At 48.1% G+C, this 15,879-nt stretch overlaps 1 long non-coding RNA gene across 1 annotated transcript; it reads right to left on the bottom strand.

The window, feature by feature from the left end:
* Positions 1-1,178: 1,178 nt before the first annotated feature.
* Positions 1,179-15,288, bottom strand: LOC121141348. Its single transcript, XR_005878235.1, has 2 exons — positions 14,902-15,288; positions 1,179-1,345 (listed from the first exon to the last, which is right to left on the bottom strand). It is a non-coding gene; the product is annotated as an uncharacterized LOC121141348 (long non-coding RNA).
* Between the last annotated feature and the right edge of the window lie 591 nt (positions 15,289-15,879).

The following is a 15,879-nucleotide window of genomic DNA, read 5'->3' as shown; positions in this document are numbered from 1 at the left end:
TGCCTCGGGGATGAGAGATCAAGACATCGGCCCCAGCTCTGTGCATGTTCTCTTGTGCTGGGGTTAGGGTGGGGGCACATGAGGAGTAGGGTCTGACCAGAAAGATAAGGATCTGTCAACAAAACATTCCCTGGATGATCAATGTGGATGGTGGCAGATAAGAATCAATCCTTCTTGCCGGGCACACGCCTTTAATCCCAGCCCTCGGGAGCCAGAGGCAGGCGATCTCTGTGAGTTCGAGGCCAGCCTGGTCTACACAGTGAGTTCCAGGACAGTCTACAAAGCCACAGAGAAACCCTGTCTCAAAAAAACAAAACAAAACAAAGAAAAGAATCCATCCTTCTGGTCCATGGTCAGGTGCTCCCTGGTCTGGTCTAGTGGTGAGGGCCTCACCCAGGAGCCTGGCCAGCTGGGCCTCCTGCATGAAGATAAGCAGGACTAACACGCTCCCAGGACAGGAAAACAGATTTCCTCAGTGACACAGGAACAATAGTGTAGAAGCAGCAATCGAAGCCTTCCTAGATGGCAGGGGGCAACCAAGCCACTTTAGGGCTGAACACAGTTCAGCTGAAGGACCTTAAGAGCACCATGGATGACAAAACAAACCCCCCCCAACATCTAAAGCTGAGCTCCAAACCTGCTACACACACCCAGGCACGCCTCTGCCAATGCAAAGGGAACCATGAAAGCACGACGCACTTGACAGTGACTGCAGAATCCAGAGGCTCACAGATCAGAGACAAGGCACGACCTTAAATCCACCTCCTGCCAACCTTTGCAGACACTTGGGCTCCCTAAAGCGTCCCCAGCGTTGCAGAGCAGCAGGGCTGCCATCATTCTCACACCTGTCACTCAGAGAGACTTTCCAAAAACCCTTCCAGACACAGCTTGCTGCTCCTGAGTGGCTGCTGATGTGGATGTGTTGAGGGGAGCAGATGGCAGAGAGATTAAACACTCTGTAGCACAATGGGGCGTTTCTGGCTTTTCTTTTTGTCAAAGATCAGCCATGCCTGGCAGACAAAGGAACACAGTGACCGCATGGGAGCACGCTGTGACCATCACACTCACCCTGGCTCGTGACTAGTCCAGAGGTGGCCAGAGGGCCTACCATTAGTGGCAGAGATCAGTTGAGTGGCACCTACAGGACAATTTTCATTTTTCCAGAAAAAAAAAAGAAATCCGTGACTGGGGCTGCTACATCCTCCCCTTTCTTTATTGATGAAATGTTTAAGTGATGACCAGAGGACATATGGTCATATTGACACCATGAGATTTTACCATGCCTGCCACCATGCTGGCTGGGATTTCCATTTTGCAAGCTGTTTTGCAATCCCATTTCAGTCTCCTAAACAAAAAAGAAAGAAAAATTAATATTGTGAACTGTTTTCACCAAAGGAAAAAATTCCGTTTTGAAAATTAATCCATGCACATACACATGTTTCACTCAGCTCTGTGTGTGAGTCACTGCTGGCAAAACTATCAGGCCTAGAAAGTGTGTTCTGTGTGCTGATTGGTGGGAGGGCATGCCAGAAAAAGGGCTACCCTTGGCAGCCTTTCCTGTGACCTCCTGGGCTCTGTCTGTTTCGATGGGGCAGGTGACAGGCCAGTCTTGCTGACATCCTAACCTGGCTTTGTCACAGGGCAGCCCACACCACTGGGAGGGAAGGTCAGACTCATGTTGCTTCCCCCTGGTCACACTTGCAGCTTTGTTTGACTTCTTAGGAACCGGCTCCTTGGTGAAATCCTGGTGTGGGCAGGAAATGCAAGCCCTACTGCAGGAGGGAGGGATAGAGGGCTTGAGGGCCCAAGAAGCCCCTTCTGCAGGAGGGAGGGACGGAGGGCCTGAGGGCCCAAGAAGGGCTGTCAAGGGCGTCTCCTCACACTCTTACACATTGTTCCAGACAGACAGCCCAAGTGGCCAAACATGGGGAAGAAAAGGTCAGAAATGACGCTCCAGGGCACAGCCTGAGTTTTCTTCCTGGAATTAAAATCAAGGTTTTAAAAGAAAAAAGTTTTTAAATTAAAAACAAAAAACAAAAAATAAATCAAAGTCCAGGTGGTGGTGGCACACGCCTTTAATCACAGCACTTGGAAGGCAGAGACAGGCAGATCTTTGTGAGTTCGAGGCCAGTCTGGTCTACAGAGTGAATTCCAAGACAGCCAAGAACACAGAAAAACTCTGTCTTAATAAATAAGTAAATAAATAAATAAATAAATCCTTTAGAATTCCTAACAGGTTTCAAGATTATCAATGCCTCTAAGTTTTAAAATGAGAAAATCGAGTTCAGACCAATGGGGTGGGGCAGAGAGACAGACATACACATAGAGGCAGACACATAGACAGGCAAAAGGGAGAGAATGAGAGAAGGGAGAGACAGAGGCAGACATAGAGAGGGAGGCAGACAGGTAGGTGGGCAGACAGACGTGCATGGGGTAGGGGAACAACACTGGTCAGAAGTGAGTGTTATATAAAAAGAGCAAGTTTACTATCCCCAAGTCACATCCTCAGCTCTTAACACAGCCTTTGATAGATTGTCCCTGAATGCCTCTGGTGCTGTGATGTAGCAATTGCAGTGGAGCCCTTGTCCCCATGGAGATCACACTCTGGGACAAAGGCACATGCTGTTTGTCTCAATAAATGCTATCAAAAACTTCTTCTTAGGGCTGGAGTGATGATGGCGTAGTGGTTAAGAGCACTCACTGATTGCTCTCTCAGAGGACCTAGGTTCAATTCCCAGTGCCCACGTGGAGGCTCACAACTATTTGTAACTCCAGTCCCAGGGCATCTGATGCCCTCTTCCGTCCTCCCTGGGCACATGTGCGCAGATGTGCAAGCATGCAACACACACAAAGCCCAACCACGTACACACAAAGCAATACACCTTCCCTTCTGTTCTTGGTCTCTATGAAAACTTCCCAAGTTCCCAACCCCACCCCATGCTCCATAGAGCAGCAGGAACTGAATCTGTGGATCTGAGGACACAGGGGTGGCATCTAGTGCTAAGTCTGGGGTGAGTATGGAGGGAGACATCCAGCTGTAAAACTGAGTTCCCAGCTTGGCAGTAGCAGGGTTAATGCCATCACCCACTCAGCTGCCATCCTGCGAGTCTGTGTGTGTGTGTGTGTGTGTGTGTGTGTGTGTGAGTGTGTGTCTATGACACATGCATGCAGGTGTCCATGGAGGCCAGAACAGGGCATTGGGTCCCCTGGAGCTGGAGTTGTAGGTTGTGTGAGTCAGCAGATGTGGATACTGGCCCTGAATTAAACTCAGGCGCTCAGCATACCCTTAACCACTGAGCCACCTCTCCACCTGCTGACAGCATCCTTTAGAACACACAGCATCAGGATGATGACGTTAGACCTCCTCCACAGGGGAGGGGAGCAGTTCTTTGTCATGGCTCCCCTTCTAGTGGTGCCCCAGCCAGGGGCGACGTGCAGCTGTGAGGAACAGTGATCGACTTTTCCATCTCAGTGACAAACTTCAGAGGGTCAAGTTCAAAGGGGTGGGGCGTTGTGTCAGTTCCTGGTTTCAGAGGCTATAGTCCACGGTCACTGCATTGGTGTTTCTGAGCCCGTGTTAAGGTGCAGCACTGTGGCAAGGGCCTGGATGGAGAATGCTGTCAGCTCATGGTGGTCAGGAAGCCAACAAAGAGGAAATGGCAGGGTCTCAGTATCCCCATCAGGGATACATGTCCAAAGACCCAACTTCCTCCCACTAGGTTATACCTCCTGAAACGTCCACTTCCTCAAAAAAGTACCACAGACTGGCGACAAAGGCTTTAGCATGTGAGCTTTTGGGGGAACATTTCAGAGACAAATCCAGTAAATGGGCCAAGCCAGGGCCCCAGAGCTCACTAGCTTTCTCTTACCCAGAAGCACCCGGTATAATATGAGGCATGATGAATGTCCTGTCTTCTAATGTTGGAACATAAGCTCCCCCAGCCCAGTATATGGAAATGCGTTGTGTCTGTGGGCTCACTGGACAACTATGTGAATCTCCTCAGTCTGAGGCCTCGTTGGAGCAGAGGCTGTGGCTCCTGAAGAAAGGTGGGATGAAGGTGGCATAAGACTGACACTCAACTTGAAGCTCCAGCTGCCAGTGTTTGCTCTTTGGCTTGTATGACAGGAATCCATGGGGCAGAGAGATGTGGCGCCTGTGCCACGAGCAAGTCTAACGTATCGGGAGAAAGCCTGGAGATTTAAATGAAAGACAAGATGTCCAGCCGTTTGTGCTAAGAGAATGTATGTGCGTGCGTGCATGCGTGCGTGCGTGCGTGCGTGCGTGTGTGTGTGTGTGTGTGTGTGTGTTTATTGAAAGGAGGGAGCAGCCTTATATACAGACTTACAGCACAGTAGAAAAACCCCATGTGTAAGAGCTCATGTTTTCATAATTAGAGGTTGATGCCAGTGGGGCAAGGCCGGGACTGTGAGCCAGGACTAGAAAACAGGATGCACCTGTGGTTATTGGCTGACAAGCAACTCACAGAGACCCCGTGGGGGCTGGGGCCCAACAGAGAGAGGCACCCCTGTGTAAAGAGAAGCCTTCCCGCCATCCTGGTTCCAGAGCCGCATCAGTCCCAATAACACACAGGAGGCTGTATTAATTATGAAGCTGTTGGCCTTGCTTGTTTCTTACTGGCTAGCTCTGACTTAAGTATTTATCCCATAATTGTTAATCTAAGTATTTCTCTTACCGGAGAAATTTCCGGGCTTCCTACCCCATGGTGGTTACATCTTGACTTCCTGTGTTTCTCCTTCCCAGAGTCCTTCTGGACTCCTAGTCCCACCTATCTTGGTTCCCTATTGGTCAACAGTGCTTTATTGACAAATACACAGGACTTCCCCAAAACCCCTGAAGTGATGAAAAGAACTAGTTCTGTTTGCCATGGGGACTTGCCAGTCCCAAAGTGAGGGTGGTGGTGAGAGCCCTCGGATCTAAGGGCATCTGTTGAGCTCACTCGTGGTCAGACATGCCTGCTAGCAGTCTGGGGACAGTTGAAATACTTGCAAATAGTGTAACAGATAATGGTGAATACTGGGAATAGACAAATAACTACAACAGTAGAGACCAAATAATCAGATTTGAAAATGGGCAAGACCCAGGGGAACAGCCCAGTGGTAGAGTGCTCACCCATCAGGTGAGAGGGCCCGCTTTCCAGCCTCAGAAATGACAAAATAAAAACAAATAACAGCAAAGGGTTTGGATATCTCCCCAAACTGGTATGCAAGTGGGATGGCGTATGAATACTGCTCAGTGTCACCAGCTACAGAGAAACTCAGCTCAAACCGAAACGCCGATGCTACTGAAAAGCAAAAAGGCCAGGGCCACAGCCCTCGTGGTGTGCGTTCAAATCAAAGCAGAACCAGAACAAATCTGCAGCCCTCTCCAGATAGCAACACTCCCATGGCTGAAGCTGTGGCAAACCGGGACCATCTTCACTGTTAGGGATGCCAATGGAACACAGCGTGGAGGTCCTTCACCAAGTTAAAAAGTGGGGTGTGAGATGGCTCAGTGAGTACAGCAATCACTGTAATCGCCTGGTGGCCTGCTGTCCATCTCTCAAATCTGTGATAAGGTAGAAGGAGAGAACCAGCTTCCCAAGCTGTCCTCTGACCTCACCCATACGCTCTCTCACACACAATAATAAATTAAAATGTTTCTAATTAAAAAATGTGACTACCCATCAGCAGCACTAATTCTGATTCTATAGCCAAAAGACGAGAGAGCAGGGCTGCGCATGCGCAGAGGCAGGGGCTTGGCTCGCCTGCTCAGGATCTTCAAAGTGGCCAGCTAGCTGGGAGGCAAGCGGTTACTGCAGGCCTGGGTCTGTGATCCCAGCTACTTGGAAGGCCAAGGCAGGAGGAGTGGAAGTTCAAGGCTTGTCTATGCTATACAGCAAGTCCAAGGCCAGACTAGACAAGTTAGTGAGACCTTGTCTGAAGGCTTTAAATAAAAAAGTGGGAAGATACATAGCTCAACGGTGGAGTCCTTTTCTGGCATGGGTAAGGCTTGGGTTCAATTCCCAGTACTGCTAAGGGGTGGGCAAGGGGAGAGAGAGAGAGAGAGAGACAGAGAGACAGAGAGACAGAGAGACAGAGAGACAGAGAGAGACAGAGAGACAGAGAGAGACAGAGAGACAGAGAGAGAACAGAGAGGGAGGGGGAGGAGGGAGTTGGGGGAGAGAGAAGAGAGAGGGTGGGAGAGGGAGGGAGTCCTACTGTCCACTAGTGAACATGTATGAGGGCATTAGCTGTACAAAGGAAGGAAGTCCTGTCATGTGCTTGAGGGGATCCTCACACAAATGAATGATCTGCTCACATGAGGTATCCGAAGGGCTCAAGTTCACAGGATCAGAAAGAACAGTGCTGGTTACCCAAGGGGAGATGGAGACTGTTTAATGAGTCCAGAGTTCAGATCTGCAAGATGAAGTCCTAGTCTGTTCCACAGTGATGTGAACCAACTCACATCTATTGACCTATACCTAAAACTAGCCCAGAAGGCGTAGTTTACATCGAAACGGTTCCACAGAGCCTTGGTCCTCAGCCTGGCCCTCCTGGGAGGCGGTGGGAACTTCAGCAGTCTCCGGTCTCTTCCTCTGTTTGCTCTGTAGTCATTAGATAAGCAGTTTTGGCCTCGTGCTCCCACTAGGACGTGCCACCTGGCCTCAGGCTTAACAGCAGTGGGTCAACAGGTCACAGGCTGAAACTCCAGAGTTATAAGCCCACAGTAAGTAGCTCAGGTATTTGTATTATGACAGTGCTGAGAGACACAAATTAGCTTAAATAACAAAAAGCAAGACAACCTCTCCCTGGCTCTCTTGGGACCCTCCTTCTGAGCACCTGGGGAGCTATAAGTGAGGGGTCACCTTGCAGAGAACCTTACTCTCAAAGTGCTCTTTTCTGGCCCGTCTTAGGCTTTCTATTGCTGTGAAGGGACACCATGACCACCACCACTCTTTTTTGTTTATTTTTAGTGCATTGGTTGTTTTGCCTGCACGCATGTCTGTGCAAGCGTGCTAGATCCCCTGGAACTGGAGTCACAGGACAGTTGTGAGCTGCCATGTGGGTGCTGGGAATTGAACCCGGTCCTCTGGAAGAGCAGCCGATGCTCCTAACCTCTGAGCCATCTCTCCAGCCCTTCCACAACTCTTATAAAGGAAAAGCGTTTAATTGGGGTGGCGTACGTTTTCTGAGGTTTAGTCCATCATCATCATGGTGTGACATGGTGGTTGCAGGCAGACATGGTGCTGCAGAAGGAGCTGAGAGTCCACATCTTGACCCATAGGCTACTGGAAGTGAACGGTCTCATTGGGCATAGCTTGAACTAGGAGACCTCGATGCCCACCCCCACAGTGACACACTTCCTCCAACAAGGCCATACCTCCTAATAGAACCCCTTCCTATGAGCTTATGGGGGCCAGTTACAGTCAAACTAGCACATGGCCCATGCAGGTTTCTGCCCAGAGTGTTCAGAGTTGCCTGGAGGGGTAAGGAAGGCCATCACTAGCATACCTCTTCCCTTGCTGTGGTCCCCTGCCTAATGAAAGCTTTTCATTTAAAGTCCATTTTCCCAGGAGTGAGGGTCTCAGTCATGTTTTCTCAGTGGAGGAACTGGTGCAGGGGGTCAGGAAGAGAGGTCAGTCAGCTATGGAGGGTTACTTAAGAAGACTCCCACCTAGTTTGTGTCTGTCATTGGGTTTTACAAGTATTCTTTTTCCTCTCCAAAGAGGGGGGACTCCTGGAAATTCTGTGGTGACTCTGCACTGGACTAGAACATTCTCCCATAATTCCCACAACAATGCTACGGAGTCGGGGTAGTTAGTGTGCTGTGTGTGTTCCTGTGTGCTTGCCCGTTTGCATGTGTATACACACACATACACTTGTGAGTGATGATCTTGGCTGCCCAGTGGAAGCCTGGAGTTTGGAGGGTCAGTTCTGGTCACATGGCAGCTTAGTGGGCACTGGCTTCTGCCCAGCAAATGCTAGTGATCTGCCGCGATGGAAATGTTCAGCTCCTAATTTCTGTCTGGCCGCGGCTATCACTCCACTTTTTTCTGATGGAGGAGAGAGCACAGCCAGATGGAGTCCTGCCTGTGGATGCTGCTGTCACTGCAGGCTTTATGCATCTGCCTGTCCTCCCGTGAAGGACGAGGAACATTCTAGCTGTGGAAGCAGGCCGGCCCTTGGGCTGAGAGGATGAAGACTTTCAACATGTCAGTTAGCCTCTGGTCTTAGGTGTGGTACTGTCTTAAGCCAGCAACATCATCACTGTCGCTATGTAACATGTCCTTTGTCCTTTCTCCCCACACTCTGTTCTCCCCTGGAAGCATGGGACATTTGTGCTAGATCTGAGCAATGATGCTAAGACATCTGCTTGCCTTTGGCACTCTTCCATTCCCATTTGGCTACCCAGAGACAGTGACTCACCTCCCTCTGCAGAGAAGTGGCCTGTCAAATCGAAGCCAAAGAACCAGACAGCTGATATATATCCCTATGCAAGAACTCCAATTCAGAGGCTACACCGGCTCTTTTCTATAACATAGCTATAAAAGCTAGACCTCAACCCACACACACTTTAATAAACTGCTCATTGGTACAGCTGGGCAGAAGGCAGGGATTCTTATTCAAACAAGGTTCCCTGGAAGAGGACACTCAGAGTCTATTAGCCAGCTAGACAGTTTCCAGAGGGTCGCAGTGAGGAGAGTGGAAAGTCCTAACAAAAGATGGCCACGGGAGTGAGAAACCGAAGGAAAGCATCCTGAGAGGCTCCCCTGTCTGTGTTTCTCCTGTCGTCAATGCTGCAGTCTTGTTGGAAGACCCCAGTGGAGGACACTGTGTGTACCAGACCTCTCCTGTGCCTGGCCAGTCATGTAGAACCTGTGCAGTATATAGTCACCTCCACATCAGCCAAGCTACACAAGGCCAGGTCTCCAAGCAGAGAGTGGAGACTTAGTTCAGGGAAGGACCCAAGGGCCAAAATACCCAAGATTTAGAAATCCAGACAGATGGAGGCTATGATCAAGCCTGTAATCACATCACTTAGAAGGCTAAGGTAGGAGAAATGCAAGTTGGAGGCCAGCCTGAACTATGAGAACACCCAGGCAGAACTACACTCTGTGCAGTGGCCAATGATGCTGTGGCCATGGATGGCCCATGCCTTTTCTAAAGAAGGGATGCATCTTCACTGAGGTGACATGGTATCTGAGCCCTTTGGGAACTCCTACCTGTAAGCCCCCAGGCCCCAAGAGGCAGTTAATACTGGAAACACTCCACTAACTTAGAAACTATCACAACTCAGGGTTGGAGAGATGGCTCAATGGTTAAAAAAAGACCCTTGCTGCTACTGCAGAGGACCCAGGCTTAGCTCTCAGCACCCACATGGCTGCTCACAACCATCTGTAATTCCAGGTCCAGGGGGAATTTGATGTCTGCTTGTGGACTCAAGAGAGACACCATGTACATGTAATACACTTACACACAGGCAACATACACGTAAAATAAAAACCCTTTTTAAAAGAAAAAAGAAGCTTTCATCACACATGTTTCAGAAATTAATCCAGCTATTTAAAGGGAGGTGCCACACAGCTGCTACAAGAAATCAGTGCTCCACAAAGCCACTTGAGGACCTTGCGGACACAGGTACGGCCCCATAAACATGACCCAGGTCCTTAGGGACCAGGGACTCCAGGTACAACTCCACACACCTGCTTCAGGTCCTTAGGGACAAGGGACTCCAGGCACAGCTTCATTCATCTGCTCTAGGTCCTTAGGGATCAGGGCCTCCAGGCACAACTCCACACACACCTGCTTCAGGTCCTTAGGGACCAGGGACTCCAGGCACAGCTCCATTCATCTGCTCTAGGTCCTTAGGGATCAGGGGCTCCAGGCACTGCCCCAAACAACTGCTTTAGGCACTAAAAGACCACAGACTACAGGTGATTCATACCTTAATCCTAGTATTTGGGAGGCAGAGATAAGTGAATCTCTATGAGTTCAAAGCTAGACTGTTCTACATAGCTAGTTCCAAGCCAGCAAGGGCAACATGGTGAGACTCTGTCTCAAACCACAACAAAGGACCAAAGCCTCCAGTCATGTACACACACCTGAGCTGGGTCCTTAGGCATCAGGAACCCCAAACATTGCTCTACACACCTGCTGTAGATACTTGGGGGTCTTGGCACTCTGACCATTGCCCTTGGTGTTTGAACAATATAGAATGCCTTATGCAGTCCCTTTCCTAATCACTCTCTAGCATCTGTGAAGCCAGAATTATCTCCAAGTATACTCAGTGGCCACACTTCTCCCTCCCTGAGTGCTCAGCTCTAAGCAACTCAGGATCAATTTTCCCAGTGCCAGCACACCTTGCAAATAGCAATATGAACAAGATGGACGGTACACAGGATCAGATCTGATAGGGACCGAATCTTAAAGGAACACTGGGAAGGAACTGCCACTCCTCCTGAAAGATGCGGCTGTCAGGTCCACGGACAAATGATTAGCTGTGCCTGTTAGCATACCAAAGTGCATGCTGGCCTCCAGGCTCTCTCAGAACCTGTGGCTCCTCTCAGCTCTCCTCACCACCACCATCCCTAACTCATAGGCTTCCCTTCCCCAGCTTCTCAATCCTACATAACCTGCCATTTCAGTCATCGCTCTCTTTGCTCTCTTGGCTCACTTGACCCTCTAGGCTGTCCCTCTCTTGCCCCTGTCTCTCTTGGCCCTCTCTCCCCTTTCTCTTCTTTTCCCGTTCTCTCTCTCCTCTCATGACCCAGTTCAATCTGCTGGTCATGTCGACACTACTTCTTTTTCTCCATGCCCTGGAATCTTCCAGATGCCCCTGGCTGTACTGTTCCTCATATCTACAATAAAAGTCTTCTCAACCATAGCTCGGATCGGTCGTGTCCTCACTTTACACAGTGGCATTTCATCTTCCATCTGAACGTTAAGAAGCCCCTGATTGGCAAGGGGCAAGCCGAGCAGGGGCAAGAATAACAGCTCCAGAGAGTGGGGAATCTATGACTCACTTGGGAGAGTGGGACACACAGTTCTACTCTAAGTGTGAGTGTGTGTGTGTGTGTGTGCACGTGAGCGCTTGTATTGTGCATCCTTGTGTGCGGGTGTGTGTGTGTCTGTAGCATGTTTGTGGAGGCAGACGTCAACCTTGGGTGTTCTTTAGGAACCTTCTGCATAGTTGTCTGAGACTGTGTCTCTCACTGATACCAAGAGTTCACTGAGCTCGGCTGCCGGGCTGCTGAGCCCCAGGAAAACACCTGCTTTCACCTCTCCAGTGCTAAGATTCCAAGCAGGTAGGTGCCAGCATACCCAGGTTTTTTGTTGTTGTTGATGCTGCTGCTGTTTTTGTTTTTGTTTTTTTATGAGGTTCTGGGCATCAGAGTCAGGTCCTCAAGCCTGCAGGGAAAGTATTTACTGACTAAACTACCCCCACCACTACTTTAAAGGTTTTTTGGTTTTGCCACTCCTCTGAAGAATTCCCCAAACCTCTCCTCATTTCTCCTATATTTCTCCCTTTATGGATTTATTTTTTATTATTTTAAACTATGTGCATGTTGTCATGTGCACATGGATGTGGTGCCCATGGAGGCCAAAGGCATTGCATCCCCTGGAGGTGTAGTTATAGGCAGGTGTGAGCCACTCCTTATGGGTGCTGGGAACTGAACTCAGGTCCTCTGGAAGATCAGTAAGGGCTCTCAACCGCTGAGGCTGAGCCATCTCTCCAGCTCCACGCCTCCCCTTTTGCTTCTAGGGTGTTGGGTGTGTGGATGTGAGACTAGTGACATTCAGGAATTGATCTGGTCTATTCTATCAGTGAATAAAATGAACTCTCACTGTCTCTGCATTTTAAAAAGACAGGCAATTCTTTCTAAAAAGTTTGCATTGCCCTGCTGTAAAATTAGAGTTTCTCTGTAATTAGGACAATTGTTCTGGGACAATGCCTGCTCCTACCTGTTCTTCGCCTCACAGACAGATGGTTTGCTTTTGAATAAAACCCATTTACCTTAGTCCAAATGTCAAGATGTATGTTAAATTGTATTTTCGAGACTAGGCCTGTGTGTACCACTTGGCACAGCAAAGCAGACAATTTGAACAGCTCTCCTGTCCTCGTCCAGCCTGACCCAGTTTGGCAAAACCAGGCCAAATGAGACGGTAAACAGGGAGCCAGGGTGGAACTGGGAGCAGGGCCCTCTGCTTCTGGAACCCTGGGAACCAGAGCCAACAACGACAAGCAGGAAGGACTGAAATGCTCAGCAAGATGGCCTCGCTTGCCTTGCACAGTAGCCCAACCAGGGCTTCGTTCTAGATGCCCAACTTGTGCTCTGAGCAGGAAACACCACTGCAATTTTCTAAACCCAAACAAGGGCCAGTTCCTGAAAAATGCACAGGCAGACCCTGCTCTGCTCTGAGACTGGTGCTAACCAGCAGCGTGGAACTTCAGGAGGAGGGAAATCAAGAACAGCTACCATGCTGCGCACAGATGAAACCCGGTGCCCTGAAAGCAGACTCAAACGCTGAACTCTCACAGGGAGAGAGTTCTAAGAACACGTGATCTTTGTGGGGCTTCTAAATGGAGGAGAAAAAGATGTGTAGGGAAAAGGGGCCAGTCAAAGAAACATACCCTGAGCAGAGCCAAAGAAACACACTTTAGCCCTGCAACCAGAACCAAAGAAATGTACCCTGACCCTGAAACCAGTGCCAAAGGAACTGTACTTAAGATGTACAGAATTTCAGGAAGAGTCGTTAGAGGATCAGGGTGATTTGTTCTTCTCTTCCTTTCCACTGCTTAGAACATAGAGATGGCTGGAGCTCCAGCAGCTATCTTGGACCATGGAGGAAACATAAACTACTTTATTTAGTTCATGATTCTTTGGGTTCCAAGTTCTGCTATTCACAGCCTTATCTAATGTTGCTCTTAACGTTTTCAGATATTTTTATTAACCCTTTTTCTTTTTGCATTAGAAACTTGAAAACTAAGATTCAAAGTCCAGGCTCCAGAGTCATAATATTTGCTACTTGGTTCTTAAAGCTTGCTTTCTGATTGTAGGGTCTCTAGCAACTTTATTACTAATGCCTTGTGAATAAATGGTTCCCTGTGCAAATCAATATTAATTTAAAATTTTCCTCTCTATTCAAATCAGCATTGATTTAAAAAAAAAACTGACACAGTTCATCCATGCAGTGTGTGCGGAGGGTTCAAAGTTACAGGGGTAGAGACATCCCTAAGCCACTAGGACTGGAGGAGACAGTGTGTGGCTGGAGAACTGGAGTTTCTTCAGTCTTTTAAAAGTAATAGTTTTTCATTAATTGAAATACAATTACATCATTTCCCTCCATTTCTTTTCCTTCTTCTAACTCTTCCCATATCTTCCACCTCAATCCTTTTCAAATTCCTGGCCTTTTCTTTAATTCTATTGCTACATAGATATGCGTGAATATAAACGCAACTTTCAGAGCCCAGTCAGTATTGTTTGCATGTACATGATTTCAGAGCTGACCACTTGGTATTGGATAACCAGTTGGGGGCTCATCCCTGGGGAAGACTATTTCTTTATTTGCCTGTAGTTCTTTGTCCATGGTGGTGTGCCTCTTGCGTGTTAGAGTGTCTGCTGGTGTGTGCATGCTCAGTCTTGTTTAGGTAGCCGTTGAGTTACTGTAGGTGAAGTTTCCCAGTCTTCTAGCTCTTACACTCTTTCTGTCCCTCTTCCGCAATGCCCCTTGAGCCTCAGGTGTATGAGTTATGTTGTAGATGTATTTACTGGGGCTGGGGACTCTGTCGTCCATCGTTCTCTGCATTTTGACCAGTTTTTGTGGTTTTTCTGTACTGATCTCTGTCTGCTGCAAAGAGAAGCTTCTGTGGTGTGGATTGGTAGCCACAGTTACCTGTGGGTATAAGGATAACTGTGTGGAATGCCATTGGGAATTATGCTGGTTTAGTGAAGTGGTTATAGTAGGTTCTCCACAAAGATCCATGCCTTCACTGTCCTGAGTAGATGGCTAGGTTGACAGCACCATGATGATTCCCCTCCTGTTGAGCAAGTCTTAAATCCAATTAGACAGCTGTTGGTTACTGCTAAGATACGAGTGCCACCACTGCACGATCACCTTGCCATGTTGGTCGTTGCTGTGGTTGATAGGTATTATAGATGGGTAGGACTATTGGTTGCTTTCTTCCCTTAGCAGTTTCCATAGCACCTTCCAAGACTATGGAAGGTAGTCTTTCAGGGAGGAGACTTTCAGATAAGGTCCAGCTCAGTTCCTCCAAGTGTTTTGTCCTAAGTGTATGGTGTCTTCAGCAATAAGCACTTATCTTCAGCCTCAGAGACACAACCCTTTCCCTGTTCCTACTCTTAACTATGTCCCTCCTACTCACACCTCTAATCTTGGCCCACAGGCCCAAACCTTCTGAGTATGACTCCCTGGCCCTGGACTGACTGACTTATAATCTCTACTTCTTGGCTTGTAAGCCTGAGCACATGCATCCTAATTCCCCAGAGCATATTAACCCGTGTAGTGATGAGCTTCACCTATCCTACGTCTTATTCAGTTCAAGCCTGAACACTTGCATTTGAACATGCTCTTATCTGCTGCTGACACTACCCACTAAAGATCCCATAGGAGAATGGTACCCCCTCAGGGCGTAAGTGGCTGGACTGTGTATACACACTCAACACACTTGTTCTCTTGTTAGCCTCAGTGTCCTGGTAAACATGCAGCCAGGCACCCCCATACACATACACACCTCTATGCTTATACTAGGCATGTCTCAGGGATTCTGGTCCTCGTTTTCTGGACATGGAATCTGACTCAAGCTGTCTGAAGAGCTGCAGTGGAGGCCTATAGCTATTGCCCAAAAGGGATCGCTGAGTTCCAAGTCCAGTTCTTTACCTTATTGCTGAGGCTGTTCTGGAAAGGTTCCTTCTGGGTCCTCCCTTCTGCCACTGCATGCCACCTGCCAGTTGTAGTGCTGATTGGTGGGGACAATTCCCAAGTCTGGAGGAAACAAGATGATCAGTGGACAGGCAAGCTGCAGGTGGGTGGTAGCTCTGTTCCCATTCTTGGCACTCATGAGCAAGAACAGGCCCAATAGAATGTACATGCAACTATATAACACATGATTTTAGGACTGGGGAGATGGCTCGGTGTGGTAAAAACCAATCATAAGGACTTGAGTTCAAATCCCTAGAACCTATGTAAAACCCAGATGGCATATAGCTAGTTCTTGTCTTCAAACCAAGTCCGTTAGTTTGTATCTTTTTAGTGATTAGTTGAGGTCATTTGCATTTAAGAACATTGTAGAAAAGGGTTTGCTACTTTTCTACAAATGTGTTAGATGACGTTCTGTTTTCTTGGGCTACCAGTATTTTCTGCTCCCATAACAGATTTGAGGCTTTGCTGAGCTGCCTTGTCAGACACAGTTATTTACTCCCCAAGTTTGGTCTGTTTATCTGCTGTCAGGCTGTCTTCCACCCTCCTCCCTGTGAAGTGTTCCACTGAGAGCCTTCTGCAGTGCTGGCTTGTCATGAATGTCCTTCATTTGTGTTGGTCTTAAAATACCTTTATTTCTTCATCAATTTTGAAAGATCATTTTGCAGGATATAGCATTCCCGTATCACAGTCGTTTACTTTCAGAGCATATACATTGCATTATAATAACTTTGTCTTCCATCCATGAAATTTGTTCTTCTGAATGATCTTCTCTGTTAACAATGATGCCTGCTCTAGTTTTCATTTTATTGGCTACCTCCTTCAAGTATTTCTGTTTGGTTGTTTTTCAATGTTTTAATCTCCTTGACAAATTTTCCTATATATTTTGAAAATTTGCCTACAATTTATTAACTGTTTTGTTCACTTTGGAGAATGTCT

The sequence above is a fragment of the Mesocricetus auratus genome, unplaced genomic scaffold (assembly GCF_017639785.1).
Source record: "Mesocricetus auratus isolate SY011 unplaced genomic scaffold, BCM_Maur_2.0 Super-Scaffold_100007, whole genome shotgun sequence".
Classification (NCBI taxonomy): Eukaryota; Metazoa; Chordata; class Mammalia; order Rodentia; family Cricetidae; genus Mesocricetus; species Mesocricetus auratus.
The sequence above is the reverse complement of the archived record's forward strand: the minus strand, read 5'-3'. Positions and strand labels throughout refer to the sequence as shown.